The following is a 15,504-nucleotide window of genomic DNA, read 5'->3' on the forward strand; positions in this document are numbered from 1 at the left end:
AGAATAGAGAGCCTGAAATAAACCCACACATACACAGTCAAGTAATATTTGACAAGGATGCTTAGCATACAAAATTGGGAAAGGATGATCTCTTCCATAAATGATGTTGGGAAAGCTGGATAGCTACATATTCTAAAGTTCTTTATAAGAATTTTGAAGACTTTATGAATTTAGAAAGTTAAATGAACAATGTTTGTGCTTAAAAAAAAGAATTCACAGGTTGAACAGTCACAAGAAAAACAAGACAGCACAACCAGGAAAGGAAATTTTCCTCTCAAGGAGCAACATCATGCTGAACAGAAACAGAGCAAACTATTTTAATAAATATGAAGATAACATTATACTCTATTATAGATAGCATTATAATTATGGCAATTTTTTTAATGCTTTAGGCTTTTACTCTTTTGCATATTCTTCCAGTGCTCTAGTATTAGAAAGTTGAGTCAAACACAAATCAGTTGAAAACCATTGCAGTCTCTGAGTAAGGTATTTGTATTTCTTCAGTATCCACTCATAACTTAACGAATAATCTCAATGAATGTGACTAAACTCTGAAGATGTCTGACTCTCCTCAGCTGAATAAATATGACCACTCCCTCTTTACACCCTTCAAACTTCTTTCATAGCACATAACATTTTATTGTACTTCTTTATAAATCTGTCTCATTTGCCATGACATACAATCTGGAGGGGAAGGACCTTGTCTTGTTCAATTTGGTACCCATCACATATGGCATTTATTGAATTTCTTATGTAATAAGTAACAAATTTGTATTTGAGTTTTATTTTAGGGAATCAGAGTCAGAAAAGGAAATAAAATCAGGAGTATTGTCAATACTTTGTTTCAGAAAACTTAGGATTTGATTTCCAAATATGATATTTATTATTAGTATTGCTGCGATTCTTTTGCTAAAACTGCAAAGCCTATACCTTTAAATTCTACCTGTATAATTACCTCTCAGCATGATACAGAACAAGACACTCAACCTCTCTGTTCTTCAGTAGTAAAAATTATTTTAATTTACCTTACATGAAGGATGGGAGAACTCAGCTATGAAACAAATTATAATATAAAAGTGCTATATGAAGATTAATGGAGAGGACTATGACTTATAAAAATGGTTATAATAAAATAACTCTAGATTCCACAGCAACTTGTATCAGAAAGGGACTACAGAAACAACTTTGAAGTTATCTCAATTACTATTTATCCAAACTGCATTTCATTCAGATCCCAGTTGATATTTACTCTTTTGTCCCTGAATATGTTTCTGAGATGACTTATCTAATATGACTTATATTGTAATAATTAATAATATTATTGAATTTATAAAGCTTATTATTCATTTTTAAATACACAACTCTGGAACAAGATCATAATTCTTATAAGTCAAAGAAGGGATATTAAAGAGAGAGATATTCGGAGAACTACAAAAGTCAAGGGTCTGTGGGTTCCCAAGTTTCCTTTGACTCAAGACCTTTATTGACCCCATCTTTTTATTTTGATAAATATCAGGCTTACATAAAATTAGTAAAAAAAAAAAAAAAAAAAAAGTACAATGAATACCCCATACCCTTCAGCTGTATTCACCAACTGTTAGCATTTTGCCATATATGTTATAGTCTAAACACACACATACAAACACATGTACTTTTTTTGCTGAACTGCTTATAAGTAAGCTGCACATAACAAAATAGTCACCTCTAACTACTAAATATACAGCTTATATCTCCTAAGAAGTGGGAAACAAGGCCATTGTTCTACATAGTCACACTATCATGATCACACTCAAGAAACAATCCCGTGTTTCTCAAATTATCTGTGGAGGGGAATCAGTATTTGTCATCTCCAATCAACTGAGAAACAATACTTTTGTAAAATAAAATAAAAAAGAATTACTAAGAAAATGAGCAGTATGCCACAACAATGTCAACAGAAATTTCTACTTGTTTACTCTTAATTTATGTATTTAACTCCTTGTTGACCAATAAAACCAATTTAAGAAATTTAAAAGCCAATTGGCACTGTCTTAAGAGCCATACTTGTAGTACCACAAGTATGACACTGAGTAAATATTCAGGTGACCACCAATTACCCTATCAATTACATTTTTAATGTGACCCAAGCAAGAATTATGCCTCTTTATACTCTCATAATTTATGAAAGTGATTCTCTCTCTCTCTCTCTCTCTCTCTCTGACATTTATAACACTAACCCTTTGAAGATTCCAGATTCCATTTGTAGAATGCCCCAATAGATGATTTTGTTTGATGTTACCTCATGATTAATTTTACTTTAAACACCTCAGGCCTGAATACTACAATAGGTGTTTCTTCACACCTGCTGCTGCATGACATTAGATGGTAAATGACGTTAGTTTGTTCTATTATTAGTAATGCTAGCAGTATCTGTCAGATTTTATTATGTACATAGCTATTTCCTTTTGTAATTCATAAATAATCTGTTTGCTGACATGTTGACATGGTGTGAATATCTCATTCTTCAGCAACATTTTATGCAATGCTTTTAGTATCTATTTGTACGTTTTGCCCAAAGTAGTTATTATATTTTAGGTAAAAAAAAATGATTATTTCTAACTCTTTTTCAAAAAAAATTATTAGCTGGTGAGTTCTCCTTTATCCCTCCATCTCTTTATTTTGGGGAAAGTTAGCTCAGTTGGCTCATGAATTATTTTATTCTTTTTCATTTAAATATTTATAATTCATTATTCTCATGATCTATTTTGAAGTTCAAAGTGTTTGAAATTTGGCCAAAAAGAATTTCTTCAGACCAGCTATTATGTAGTTGTGATGTCTTCATAAATTTCAACTGCTCCCTACTTTCTGATACAATGTGTTTACCACATACTTTCCTTGCCCCAAACAAAGTAAATCATTTATCCAGTGATCCTTGGTTCCTTTGAGTAGGCAATGGTATTTAGACACCAAGATTTAAGTGCTAGGGGTAATCATTACTATTGCATATTATATTTTTCAGTTTGTAATTTTTTAATTCTCTTCTTAACATCTCAACCAGTACAAAAACATTGCTTCATCCTTGGAAATATTTACTATGAACTCTATTAGAAAACATTACTAGTGAGAATTGTTGAATTAAAATTTCATATCTATTTAAACATTTAAACTCTTAAATGACTACAGCTATATTGTCATCTTTTAGGGATGAAGTTTGTTATGCATAAATATATACAATCTTATTTAAACCTTTTCAAAAGTGATATTTTTACATTTTCCAAATCTCCCCAATAAGATGTTATAAATCTTTCCTTACAATCCTAATAGCATGTTGTTTCTTAATATCCCATGGTACATGGTGTCTTATGCTATGAATATTTCTGGCTATTGCTCATTTTATCTCTATGGTGACTGAGTTTAGTATCTGAAGTCAGAAGACTTGGATTTGAATCTCAGATCCAATACTTAATTAAATTTTCTCCTTTGAAGATATCACTTAATTTTTCAAAGCGTAATTTTTTTTTTTTTTTTTTTTTTTGAGACAGAGTTTTGCTCTTGTTGCCTAGGCTGGAGTGCAATGGCATGATCTCAGCTCACTACAAACTCTGCCTCCTGGAGTCAAGTGATTCTCCTGCCTCAGCCTCTGGAGTAACTGGGATTACAGGTGTACACCACCACGCCCAGCTAATTTTATATTTTTAGTAGAGACGGGGTTTCTCCATGTTGGTCAGGCTGGTCTTGAACTCCTGATCTCAGGTGATCCGCCCACCTCGGCCTCCCAAACTGCTAGGATTACAGGTGTGAGCCACCTCAGCTGACCCAAAGTGTAAATTTTCTATGTGGATATAGAAGTAATATGATCTCTTTATTAGTAGTAGCATTTATAACACCGATAAATGTCTGAGATCCTGAGAATACAGGATTCAATCAAGGTCAAAGGTTTTTTTGCAGAAGGCAGGAAATATATTTACATATTGTGGAATACCTGTCATGGTAAGACCTTTAGACATACTCATAAAGATATTTAAATATTGTAAAATATCTTTTAAAATGCAAAATCAAAAAAGAAAAAAATAATCCATTTGGGAAAACTGGCAGACTTCCATGATGTCATGAAGACAGAGCTAAACTGGAGATTTGTGTGTTACTTGACCTCTGGACTCTTAAAATTATAAAAGCCAGAATATAATTTCTATTAATAAAAATATAGAGTTCTATTAGGGAAGTTAGTCAGCACAAAGAAGGCCCTCGACATCTGGAACTCCATATCACACAGTAAACCAAATTATCAGATGGTACAAAATTTCAGGTATTCAGATTATTTTCTTCATAGTTGTAAATATTTTTCAAAGGGATAAATTTGTTACTAAATATGCCATGTTTAAAATTAAACACAGTCAAGGCTTCTTATTTCAGCTGCAGCATGTTAAGAGCTACAAAGTTGTCACTCCCATCCTTACAATGAAAAAATCTGAATCAACTGCAAGCAATTACTTTTCTTGGACCCATCAGAGGACTGAGGTTACTAAGCAAATTGCCACCCGGAAATCTGGAGAAACAGGTGTATCCCAAAAAGATACATCAACCAAAATCTTTGCATAGTGAGCAGAGCCAATGGAACATAAACTGGTAGGAACTCTTGAAGGGTAATTTCAACAAACTTCTGGAGGCTTCATGTGGAATAGAATGAGAGTGAACTACTTTCGGTGACCACACTCATAGGGGTTCATCACACTTTCATGGAATTTACCTCCTGGAAGCTAACCTTCACATTCTCAAGCTGGAGAGTTAAGAAAGATCCCCTTGAGGCTCTGGCAGGCAGAAGGAAAGAGTAGCATTGTACCACATGTCCAAAACTTTTTCCGTAAAAAAAGGCATACTCTCCAGCAAAATAGCTTTCTTAAAGCACACTTCTGAAATGTTCCCCTCTAGGGGAATGGAATTCTTCCACATATCATCTCCTCTCAGCCAACCTAAGATGTAAGTCCTATAAAGATTAAGATTTAATCAGCTTATCCTAAGCAGGCAAAAAAGAAATAACAAAAATTGGAACAGAAATCAATGAAATTGGAAACAGGAAACCAGTTGAGAAAATCAATAAAACCAAAAGCTATTCTTTGGAAAGATCAGTAAAATTGATAACCATTCGTCATCCTAACCAAGAAAGTTGAGAGAAGACACAAATTAGCAATATCAGAAATTAAGTTAAGTTAAATAGATAATAGGAGAATACTATGAACAAATCTAGGGCCATAAATTATACTTACATCAGTAACTTAGATCAAATGTTCCAATTCCTTGAAAGACACAAACTGTCAGAAGTCACACAAGAAAAAATGAGTAACCTGAAGTCCTATATCCATTAAAGAAATTGAATCAATAATTAATGGCATCACAAGAAAAAAAGGCATCAAGCCCATATGGTTTCACTCACTATCAAACATTTCTTGAAGAAATTGTACCAAGTCTCGTTCAGAAAATAGAAGCAGTGTAAGTACTCCTTAACTCATTCTATAAGGCCAGCATTACTTTAAAATAAAACCAGATAAAAACATTACAAGAAAATAAGATTACAAACTAGTATTTCTCTGAATATTAACAGAAAAATCTGCAAGAAAACATAAACAAATCAAATCCAACAGTGTATTAAAAATTATATGCCATGACCAAGTGGAATGTACTCCAGGTAGGCAAGGCTGGTTCAACATTCGAAAACCAATCAATGTAATCCAACATATTATCAGGATAAAGTAGAAAAATCATAGGATCATATCAATTTGTACAGGAAAAATGGAAATGTCCTCAACTTGGTAAAGACTATTTACAAAACTCCCAGTGCTAATACAATTCTTAATTTTAAGAAACTGGACATCTCTCTCCTAAGAAAGGGTACAAGGTCAAGATATCCACTCTCGTTTCTATTTAATATTATATTTGAATTCCTAGTTGGGGGAATAAAACAAAACAAACCAAAAATAAAATGCATACATATTTAAGAGGAAGGAATAAAACTGTCTATTGAGAGGTCACAGGTGAAACATACATTTAAGTCTAAGAAAGTGCCAGACCAATTTCCAGAGTGCTGTACCATTTTACAATCACAGCAACAATGTAGGAAACTATGTTACTCCATACGCTCATCAGCATTTGGAATTATTATTATTATTACTATTGGCCATTTTAATAAGTGTGCAGGGTATTTCCTAATGGCTTTAATTTGTATTTCCTTGACTGTTAAACATATTTTCATGTGCTTACTTACCATCTAGATGTCTACTTTGGTGCAATGTCCAAGTCTTTTATTCATTTTCTAATTAGATTGTCTGGTTTTTAAATTAAGTTTGAGTTTGAAGAATTTTTTAATATATTCTGAAAATGAGTTATTTGCCAGATATATGATTTGCAAAATATTTTCTCCCAGTTGGTGGCTTTTCTTTTCTGCCTTAACAAGGACTTTCATAGAGCAACGGTTTTTAATTTTGAGAAGTCCAACCTATGGATTTTTTTTTATGGATTGTGCCTTTGGTGTCATGTCGAAAAACTTGTCACCTAACATTAAGTCACAAGATTTTCTATTATATTCTCTCCTAAGAGTTTTGTAGTTTTATGTTTTACATTTAGGTCATAAGAATCCATTTTGAGTTGTTTTGTATGTGAGATTTAGGCCAAGTTTCTTTTTTTTGAGCTATTGATATCAAACTGTTCCAACATCATTTGTTAAAAAGTATCCTTTTCCATTTGTCAAAAACTGTTAGCTTTAGTTTAGTATGTAAATTTAATAAGCTTTCAATTTAAAATCACAAGTCCAAAGCCATTATGTGGCATAGTTTCACCTTATTTAAATGTTTAGTTTTTTATATTTATAATTTTTTGAGTACTTTGACAAAAAGTAATTAAAGTAATTTAAAAGGAAATAGATCACATCAAATGTATAAATACTGTTTAAAATGTTGAAAATTGATTAAATGTGCAGATGAGACCAAACACTATTAAATGGCTCTTGAAAATTGCTAAAATTTTCTAGACATATTAGCAGAATAAATTTCATAAACTATAGTTTCCTACTTAAAGATGAAATCGTCCTTTTGAATGTATGAGTGTGACAAACAGAACACTAATTTGTAAAAAACAAAGTAATCCCTGTTAGAATAGCTAAAATAAAAAAAATAATGACATTACCAAATTCGGGCAACAATGTAGAGAAACTGAGTCCTTCACACATTGCTGTTGGGAATTAAAATGATACAATTACTCTGGAGAACAGTTGGCAGTGTTTTACAAAACTAAACATGACTTATTACATGGCCCAGCAATTCTACCCTTGGGCATATATTAAAGAGAAACGTAAACTTAAGTTTACATAAAAACTTGCACATAAATGCTCATAGCAGGTTTATTTTTAATGGCCAAAAAGTAGAAACAGTACAAATGTCCCCTAAGACCAGGCACTGTGGCTCACGCTTGTAATCCCAGCACTTTGGGAGGCCAAGATGGGTGGATCACCTGAGGTCAGGAGTTCAAGAACAGCCTGACCAACATGGAGAAACACCGTCTCTACTAAAAATACAAAAAATTAGCCAGGTGTGGTGGTACATGCCTGTAATCCCAGCTACTCGGGAGCTGAGGCCACTTAACCACTTAAACCCAGGAGGCAGAGGTTGCAATGAGCCAAGATCACACCATTGCACTCCAGCCAGGGCAACAAGAGCCAGACTCTGTCTCAAAAAAAAAAAAAAAAAAGGTAAATGGTTAAACAAGTTGTGGAATGTCTGTACCATAGAATAATACTCAACAGGAAAAAAGGAATGAAGTATTGATAGATGCAACAACTTGGATTAATCTTAGGGAATTATACTGAGTGAAAAAAGCCAATCCTAAATGATTATATATTATCAGGTTTCATTCATATTATACCACTGAAAATTATAGAGGTGGAGAACATATTAGTGGTTGCCGGGAGATAGGGTCTACCAAAAGCCAGATGAAAAGGAAGGTGGTGTAGCTAAAGGTAGTATGATGAATCTTCAGAGCTACGAAACTGTTGGTATTTTGACTGCAGTGTTGGTCACATGAATCTACAATGTGATAAAATTGCATAGAATTAAATAAACACACATGCAAATGGAGAAAATGTAAAACTGGCAATGTTTGAATAAGATTGATGGACTGCATTAACATCAATATGCCCATTATCTTACTGTACTCTACATTTGTAAGATGTTGGATTCCATTAGGAGAGCCAGGTGAAGTGCACAGACCCTCTCTGTATTATTCCTTACACCTGTACGTGAATCTACAATCACATTTTTAAAACATAATAAAAAGATAAGTAAATCCCAAATAGTCCCTTCTATGCACAAAGAACAAAAAGCAAAACCCTTAAGGGCATCAAAAAAAAAAAAAAAAAAAGCTGATACTAGCATAAAGATATACAGAAATTGCTCAGAACAATAGATGAACATATAGTATGCATTTAATGAATTGTATCTACTGCTACTGCTATCACAATGATTAATACTTCTATAATTATTATCCTTAATTTAATATTTAAACTTGCATTTGTTCTCATGCCTGATACTCTTCCTTCAAATAACTCATCTGATTTGGGTATCTAAGAAACATCACTTCCTTGACAACTTATCTCAACAAACCGTCATTCCACTTTTCCTTCCTTCTTCTCTTTCCCTTTACCAGGATTTATTTTTCTTCTTGGCACTTATAAGCAAACAAAATATTGCATATTTCTGTGTTTCCTTGTTGACTCTTGATTCCCTCTCTAAAAGCCAAGCTCTCTGAGAACAGGACTTTAACTCTTCTGTCCACTGTTACTTCCCTATTTCTTACATGATACAGACTCAAGAACAATTTATTAAGGAAACATTGTATTAATCTGAAGAGTGAATGTGGATGTTAAAGCTAACAATGCAAAATTAACTTTTTCTTATGTTTTAAGCAACAACTTCTGATATGTGAGAAAAATGCTAGAAGTTATCTTCAAAAATCCCTTTGCAAATTTTTTTTAATAAAATACTCATAAAACTATTTTGAAAAGAATCTTTTATGCACTTCAATGGGGAAAAAAGATCAAGGAAATGTTGTGTTCTTCTAGAGTTTGACACTCTTCTCCTTATGCCTTATTCATGAGTTCGAATTGAAAGTCTGCTCTCTTTTGGAACCCGCTCTCTTAATTTCACTTCTTTGCTTCCACTAGCTATTCAAGTTAACTGGTTCTTAGAGTTCCACCTCTTAGGGTGGAAGCTCAGTTGCCTCAGACCAAATATACATTTTGCCTTCAGGTTCCAGATAAAGTCTCTTACTTGAAGTTTCTTTTTGCTTCTTTATGCAGGAACTTTGAAATTCATCAAGCTACAGAAGTATAAGCTCCCCTACCTTTTCCTCCCAGGATATCCACAAGTCTTTTTAGGTTCCCTGGAAAGAAGAAATGGTATTTTAAAAATATCTGCTGTGGACCACAACTGTTTCAGTGGGGAGACAAACTGACTTTGCCTGTCTCAGTTCTTAAAGGAACATCTTTTCTACCCAGATCCACCGTGAAGTGGTTTATAGCAACTCTCCCAATGAATCCATGTGGCTTACTCTTCATTAAAAGGATGAGTAAGTAGGGAAAAAACTATCATGAGATCTATGGAGGAAGACAAATAGCTACCATATATTGAGTATTCTGAAAATTTTATATGTTTCAGGATATTAGACTGGGGTACGAAAAGATAGCTATCAGATAGCAAAGTGAAGGTAAAATAATTCCCATATCAATATCATTATCTCACTGTACTCTACAGTAAGATAAAGGGATAGAGGAGAATTACAACAGAAAGATGTAGCAATAGAGAGGTACTGTAAATAGCTGTTAACCTAGGAAGAAATCACTGCAACCACAGAACTGAGACACATCCTTTAGGGCAGGGGTCCCCAACCCCCGGGGACAGGGACTGGTACTGATCTGTGGCCTGGCCTGTTGGGAACAGGGCCACACAGCAGGAGGTGAGCAGTGAGCAAGCAAAGCTGAGCTATGACTTTTATGAGATCAGCAGTGGCATTAGATTCTTATAGGAGTGTGAACCTTACTCTGAAGCAGACGTGAGAGATCTAGGTTGCACACTCCTTATGAGAATCTAGTGGTGATTCTGAGGTGGAACAATATTATACTGAAATCATACCCCCAGCCCCCAGTCCGCGGAAAACCTGTCTTCACGAAACTGGTCCCTGGTGCCAAAAAGGATGGGGACTGCTGCTTTAGGAAACTAGAAAAGAGGAGCCAACCTGAAGCACTCATTAAATACACAAGAAAAGAAACGCAACTTCGAAAATCTGCAAATGTAACCACCTGAGGCGGTTTTCCTGTCCACTGCACAAAGACAGACCTCGGCATTGTAGTGGAGAAAGAGTTTAATAGGTATGAGGCTTGCCACACCTCATGGGAGGTGGAGGTAGTACTCAAATCATTCTTGCCCAAAGCTCCTAGAAGTTTTTCAAGGGTAGTTTGGAGGAAGGGGTGGGAGTGGCCAGGTGACGGGGGCCTGCTGTTGATTGGTTGGGGCAAAGATGAAATCCTAGGGGTTTGATACTGTCCTCCTATAGGCTGAATCACTTCTGGATGGGGCCACAGGAGCAGGGTTGGTGGGTACAGATGGATCCATGGGTGTCAGATGTTACAATACTTGAAAGGATATCTCACAAGGCCAGTCAATCCTAGGTTCTACAGTAGTGGTATCTAGAGGAGGTTGTCTATGCTATGACGTCTGTAATAATAGCTGACAATCATTATGTCTGCGCTATACCAGGCCGCAGGCGCTTCTCCTCCCCCGAGGCCTGATGAACTTGCATTAGCTTTGCAAAAGCGGTGGAGTTTGGGCAAAGCCTATTATCTTTTAAACTATAGCCAAAATGTCTTCCGAAGTTAGCTTGGCCCAATAACCCAGGAATAGTTAAGAGAAAGACAAGATTGTTGGGGCTGGCGAATATCCAAGCTACCCGTGGCAAATCCATACTGGTCTGCAGCAACCTCAATTCTTGCCTCCTCCGAAGAAAGAATTTGATGGAGGGGCATAAGGTAGAAAAAGAGACCAAGGCAAATCTCAGAGCAGGAGTGGAAGTTTATTAAAAATATTTACAGCAGGAAAGAAAATAAAGTACGCTTGGAAGAGACCCAAGTGGGCACTTTGGAGGTCAAGTGTTCTGTATAACCTCGATCCTAGGACTTTATATGCTGGCCCTCTCCCATAGTCTTGTACCCCTTTCCCTTCATTCTTCCCTTAGGGTGGGGCTCCCACATGTGCAGTGTCCTCCTGGGCTTGGGAGGTGAACCTGTGCAGTGTGTTTAGGAAGTTGTGCACATGCACATCTGAAGCTTTCTTCCCTTTTCTGGTGGAATGCCCAGAGAAGTCATACTCCCCCATTCTGTCTCTTAATGCTCATGCTCAAGCCCACTTGTCTAATTCCTGAGATTTTATTGGAAGCTGCCAATTAGCAATTTCAAGTGTTTTTATATATTGGGAAATTGCCTCTCTCTGGCATCTGTGACAAACTATTATTTTAGTGTGACAGCTGCTGGACCAACACCTGATGGTGGCCTGACATGCCTGGTGGGTGGGGGCAATCCCCTCTTCAATCAAGCCTGACTACCTATGCATTGTAACAAGATAGGGGGTGGGTTAAGGCAGATCTCTTTCACTGTCATAATTGTCTCACCGATACAATGTTTGCAAATGTGGTTTTATGAAGGTCAGTGATCTAAGTCACAAAACCAAGCAATAATGTCCCATCTGATTAATGTCTTTTCTACTTAAATTCAGAGTGAAAGAATAGCAAGTTAGTGTGGGTGGAAGAACCTGCCTTTCCCATTATAGGTCTCCAGGTTGAAGCAGGTCCAAGCTAAAGGAGGAAAAAACTCAAAGTATAAAAGTTAGAAGTTTCAATTACTAACAGTACTAGGTACTCTAATTATTTAATTGAAATAAGGTTTGCAACTTATTTTTCTGCATGGCTGTGTCCTATCTAAGAGTCTGCATAATTATTTTGGGCCTGCTAGAAGTTTCTTCTAGGGCAAAAGATTACCCTGCCTGACTGTGGGAGACAAGAAAATAAAGTTCCATTTTGATAAAAATCCATGCATCACACCTATTCAGCATGCTGGTTACACACACATGATCTCCTTCGCTCCTCACACCATCTTTGAAAGTTAGCATACAATTTGTGGTATTGTCTGAGGACACATGCTCAGAAAAGCCCTGGGCTTGGTTTAAGGGTCTGCTCTTACTGTCTTGGAATTTTTAATACTTTGGAAAAAGAAACCCACAATTTAGTTTTGCACTGAGTCCTGCATATTGTACAGCTGGTCTTGCAAAGGACTTCTACAGTGCTAGCAGTGTTCAACTTTTCAACCTACATTGTAATTATATGGGTGTTGAGTTTTAACAATGTGTTATACCAGACATATATATATTTTATGCAATTTTCTGCATATATTTAATATTATACAATCTTGAAAAGTTAAAAATACTTTCCCAGAAATAAATTTGCTCCAGGAAACAGGGGAAAAAAATTAATTTCTGGCCTGGTACAGCGACTCATGCCTCTAATCCCAGCACTTTGGGAGGCCGAGGCGGGCAGATCTTTTGAGGTCAGGAGTTCAAGACCAGCTTGGCCAACATGGTGAAATCCCGTCTCTACTAAAAATACAAAAATTGGCCAGGTATGCTGGCACACGCCTGTAATCCCAGCTACTCAGGAGGATGAGGCAGGAGAATTGCTTCAACCCAGGAGGGAGAGGTTGCAGTGAGCTGAGATCACCCCATTGCACTCCAGCCTGAGAGACAGAGCAAGACTCGGACTCAAAAAATTAAAAAAAAAAAAAATTTCTGACTCAAATTCTTAATGAGATATAAAGCCAGGCTTTTAGCAAATAGAAAAAAATAAGAAGAGCTCAAATCAGTGTTGTTTTTTTTTTAATTTAGAAGTTGAAATAAATTCTGCATTGTAGCACAAAACGACAGACATGACACGGCAGAACAATACAATTTCAAAAGTAAAATGATAACCTGAGATGTAATCATACAATTTAGAATGAAGACGTACAAAGGTGAGAGAAGATAATAGATATAAAGGGTAAATGACAGACAGTCAACTTACAAGTAATGGTCAACTCCGAAGGAGGAGAAAAATGGATCAAAAGTCGATTTTAAAAAAGATTTTGACAGATTAGAAAAAGGACCTGAAACTAATGGAAACTAAGATGTCTCACTGTGTTCATGGCAAACTTAATAACCAATGTGTTTTCCATTAATTTTGAATTTGATTTCCAACAAAATCAAAGTGATTCTGAAACCTAAACTAATAAACAAGTAATCCTCCAAAAATTAACTTAAAATCAGGGAGAATTCAATTTTTTGTTCTTTTGTCTGCTATAAACAATATAAAAATGTGTTTTGAGTTTTGGCAGTGAAAATTGAAGAAGGTGATGACACAAAAATATAGTCACCAGTCAATTTAGCACTCATGTTTTAGAGCAGAATGGCAGAGCTTCAAAGTTTCAGAAAAAAACAAAAAACAGAAAAAGCAAAAAAAAATAAAACCCTCAATACCCCAATATTTCTAGGGAAGAAAAAAAGATTAAAAATATAAAAAAGTCCACTGGTAAATAAAAATGAATGAAATTTAAAACTTTATCATTGAGAAGTTGTGATAGAAAAGAACTAGCTGGACCCGAGAATACACCATCAACATTCACAAGCACATACATGGAGTGGGCTTCAAGAAGCGTGCCCCTCGGGCACTCAAAGAGATTCGGAAATTTGCTATGAAGGAGATGGGAACTCCAGATGTGCGCATTGATACCAGGCTCAACAAAGCTGTCTGGGCCAAAGGAATAAGGAATGTCCCATACCGAATCCGTGTGCGGTTGTCCAGAAAACGTAATGAGAATGAAGATTCACCAAATAAGCTCTATACTTTGGTTACCTATGTGCCTGTTACCACTTTCAAAAATCTACAGACAGTCAACGTGGATGAGAACTAATCGCTGATCGTCAAATATATCAAATAAACTTGAAAAAATTGCCAAAAAAAAAAAAGAAAAGAACTAGCTGTAAATACAGAAACAAGCAAGAAAAATCTTCAAAAATCACTAGCATTGGGAGAAAGATTGACACTGCTAGGGTTCAATAATTGGTGTAACTATGGTAACTAACATAGGATGTGAATGACAAAAATATGCTTTGTAAAAAGAATACTTTAAAAAAATAATAGCAGAGTTTTCAACCCCAGATTAAAAATATATTAGATAAGGAGGAAAAAAAAGCACAAAAATATTATGCTTATATTTCCATGAAATGGAGTTGGAAGTTGGCATTTTTTGTTTTTATAACAGCATAACATATACAAATTAATTTATGAAAATTGCTAAAGTTGACAATAATCACATTAAAATCAAATTATCCGTCTTCCAAATTATTACAAATGACAAGAACGTACTGTTGGGGTTCAGAAAATAATATCCCCAAATCTGTCATTTTGACATGCTGAACTAAAGCAGCAGCCTCAAGGTCTCTCTGACCTTCTCCTTCTTCCCTCCTGTCTCTCAATCTTCTGTCTCTCCCAAAACATAGGATGAGACTGTTCTCTGAAGTGCCCTTATCTACCTAGAAACTGGACCTGCCAAAGAGGAACACAATTGCCTTCGATCCCTTCCCTAAAATTTCATTAACCAGAGAAGATTAAAAGTCATATCACAGAGACTGAAAATTAAACACAACACCCACAGCCCAAATAAGCTTTGTCCCAAGCTATTGTTTGTTCTCTGGTCCCACTCAGTTTACAAAGAGACTCATTTATAAGCCAATTTCTGCCCATTCATCTCTCCTGAAATCATTTACTGTCTCTTAAAATTGCCTACAGCCACCACTTCCCTCTCCCCTACGAAGAGGGTATAGGGTATTTACGCTTCAATCGTCTGGCCCTCCTCTAACTCTTCTAATTTTTGGTTTGCTATCGTGCTTATATACATTAATACATTTGTTATGCTTTTCTCTTGTTAACCTTTCTTTTGTTATAGAGATAGAAATTGTGACTCTTATGATGAGGAGGAAAGGGATCATCCCTTTCTGTTCCTTCCACACAAAACATTTTCTATGCAACAGAACACAGCAAAAGAAACAGCTTCACTAAAAGAGGCATAAAATTAACACAAGTCAGGCCTAGAAAAAGAATGAAAATCAATTACAATAAAGTTAAATTCAATATCAATCATATGGTTCAAATGAAAATACCCCCAAGCCTTGGAATAGTGTTAAATGACTATTATTTCAGAGGAAATACAGTATATAATACAGGACTACACAGAAATTTTTAAAACTGTAATAGTACAGCTCAATCTTCTAGATAAATATGGACACTCAAACTGGAAATAAAGTAACAGGGAACAAAGGAGAGACAAATCTTCCTAGCCCTAGAGGTGCATTTCCTTTCCCTTTTGATAATTTAGCAGAGAGCTGACTCAGGAGACTTGAGTTG

At 35.5% G+C, this 15,504-nt stretch overlaps 1 pseudogene across 1 annotated transcript; it reads left to right on the plus strand.

Annotated features, from left to right (window-relative positions):
- Positions 1-4,912: 4,912 nt before the first annotated feature.
- Positions 4,913-14,055, plus strand: LOC116551126 (annotated as a pseudogene). Its single transcript, XR_004268729.1, has 2 exons — positions 4,913-4,956; positions 13,687-14,055. The product of XR_004268729.1 is annotated as a 60S ribosomal protein L31 pseudogene (transcript).
- Positions 14,056-15,504: the final 1,449 nt, after the last annotated feature.

Source organism: Sapajus apella, unplaced genomic scaffold, assembly GCF_009761245.1.
Source record: "Sapajus apella isolate SASKATOON/1434 unplaced genomic scaffold, GSC_monkey_1.0 scaffold9, whole genome shotgun sequence".
NCBI lineage: Eukaryota > Metazoa > Chordata > Mammalia > Primates > Cebidae > Sapajus > Sapajus apella.